The sequence below is a fragment of the Capsicum annuum genome, chromosome 10 (genome assembly GCF_002878395.1).
Source record: "Capsicum annuum cultivar UCD-10X-F1 chromosome 10, UCD10Xv1.1, whole genome shotgun sequence".
In the NCBI taxonomy this organism is placed as follows: Eukaryota; Viridiplantae; Streptophyta; class Magnoliopsida; order Solanales; family Solanaceae; genus Capsicum; species Capsicum annuum.
The window spans coordinates 110,233,438-110,236,040 of record NC_061120.1 but is presented as its reverse complement, the minus strand read 5'-3'; the positions used below and the strand labels follow the sequence as shown (position 1 = coordinate 110,236,040).

The 2,603-nt window shown below is 38.1% G+C and overlaps 1 long non-coding RNA gene across 1 annotated transcript; it reads left to right on the top strand.

Moving 5' to 3' along the window:
* The first annotated feature begins 6 nt into the window (after positions 1 to 6).
* Positions 7 to 2,270, top strand: LOC124888006. The gene is made up of 2 exons (XR_007045830.1): positions 7 to 1,260; positions 1,521 to 2,270. It is a non-coding gene; the product is annotated as an uncharacterized LOC124888006 (long non-coding RNA).
* Positions 2,271 to 2,603: the final 333 nt, after the last annotated feature.

Here is a 2,603-nt window from a genome sequence, read left to right as displayed (position 1 = left end):
AGTAAAAATTATGTAATACCTGCTTCCTTTCAACAATGGAGTTCTTTGGGGGTTTCCAAGATCTATATGAATCAGCTGCAACTTTTGAGTTGCTCTCCATGTTGATTTTGTGAATGACAATCCTGTTTGCCTACCAAATTGACATACCTTGGGAGTTCCTCTTCAAGTGGACGTAAACCTTTTGCCAGCTCTTTTTTCTGCATATACAAAAGAGCCCTGTGGTGGAAGTGACCCAACAGTTTGTGCCAAGTTTCTGCAACACTGGACTGACTTGGAAAAGCTATCTGTTCTTCTTCCTTTGGATTCAAAGAAAAGCTTTTACCCGCATGTTGGATTCAAAGAAAAGCTTTTACCCTGCATCTTGATTCTGTATAGTTCCTGACGACTTGGGATTAATGATCAAACACGCCTTATCTTTAAAATATAGTTTGAATCCATTTTCGAGAAGCTGTCCGACACTTAGTAAATTCTGATCAAGTTCAGGAACAAACAAAACTTCGGAAATAAGTTTTGTACGTGTATAACTCTCAATAGCTACAATCCCCTTTCCCTTTGCCGGGAGGTATTCGCCATTTCCAATCCTGACTCTTGATGTTGCTGTTCTATTAAGCTTCTTGAAAAGCTTTATATCACTACTCATGTGGTTCGTAAAACCATTATCAGTAAGCCAGCTGTCACTTGAAATACTAGATGCAAAACATGATGCAATAAAGAGTTGTTCTTTCTCTTGTTGATTTGCAACTCGAGCTTCTCCTTGTTGCCTGCTGTCCTTTTTCCTTGCCAATAATCTCAGCATGTCCAAGTTTTTGATATTTCTGGCATCTCATATCCGGCTTTCTCCGGCATTTGAAGTGAGGATGATTCTTCCTTTCACAATACTGACACGAAGGGAATTTTTCTCCTCTATTGTTGCTTGGGTTGTGGCTACTTCCATTACCAGCAGAAACCTGATTATTTTCAGCATAATTCTTCTTCCCTTTGTTTTCTTGTATTTGCTTCTAGCATAGTTTTGCAACTTGGGCTGTAGTACACCTTCTACTGACCCTTCCTGTTTCATTAGTCTTCTTTGTTCTTGTGCGTGCAATGCATTGAATAATTCTGCCAGAGTGTCTTTGACAGATCCTTAGTATTTTCTAAGAAAGCAATGGTTGGTTCGAACTTCTCAGGTAATGCAACAAGAATCTTCTCAACAACTCTGCTATCAGGAAGCTTATTGCCCAACATTCATACCTTGGTCACAATGCTAAGAAGCCTATTTGGGTATTCTTTGACAGTTTCAGATTCCTTCATTCGTTGTATCTCAAATTCTCGGATGAGATTCATAACTTTCATACCTTTGATTCGTTCATCTTCTTGGTATTCTTCTTTGAGAAAATCCCAGATTGCTTTTGCCGATTCTAGTGTCATGATTCTGGAAAAAATCGTGGGTGAAATTGTAGCATATAAACAAGATTTCGCCTTTGATTTTCTTGTTTTCCTTTCCCTGTAAAGCTTGATCTGAGCCATTGTTTGATTGCCAGGTAAAACAGGAATTTCGTAATCCTCCTCTACTGGCTTCCCAGAGATCACATGCCTCCCCACATGAGTTTACCTCTTGATAGCCCATACCTGGTAGCTCTCTCCATCAAACACCGGCAGAGAAATAGCATAAGAACCAGAAGAATTTTCTGTTTCCATATGTTCAGATGGCTTTTCAGGAAAGTAGGGCACTTGGTTTATGGTTCACTCAGACTACACTCACAAGTCCCTTACGAAGAGGGGCTCTGATACCAATTTGATGGTGGTAACAGGTGGAAAAAAACACACGATAGAAGAAGAAAAGGAGAGTTATCTTATTAAAGTCGAGAGAAGAGATGTTTAAATGCTAGGAAATCCTAACCTATACGCAGTGAAATAGTGCAGAAACTCAAAATAGAAACTTTCTAATAACTAGGAAATAAATCAATCCAACAGCTACATGCCTAAAACTAGAAAACTAACAATTGAAAAACTAAAATAGAAAATATCTATCTTTTGGAAACAAAAACACATCAGCAACCATGTCGTCATATGCCAACTAAGCATCAATTACTAGCTCATGAGGCAGATTTCAACAGATCCTTTCTCTATTTTTTTGTTTATTTTTTTTATTTGTACCTTGTTTTCTGATGATACATATTACTTGCAGAGGTGAAGGCACCAATAGCTATTTTAGCTGCTGAGATAGATAAAATTTCTCCTCCGGAGCTTATTAAGCAGTTTGAGGAGATTTTATCATCAAAACCTGAGGTACATGAACATGAGAGTTGATTATTAGATTTTTCTCATCATTCTAAAAAGATTGATGTTGAAATCATACTGTCCTGTTCTAAGTTACTTGGACTCTTCACTTTTAGTGTCGCACCCGTGTCGAAACGACAGGAGTGTGGGTGTGGGATCTGTACCTGATGTGATCAACCGATTTTGGGTACTTTGACCAAAATCGACAGGGAAGGTCCGGATAGATTTAAGAAATTCTTTAAAAAAAACAACGAAGGTGAAATTGAAGAAAATGGAATACCTTGTATATAGAAATTTCTACGTTATTGCTTTTTCCTTTTACTCCCTCCGTTTCGGAATAAGTG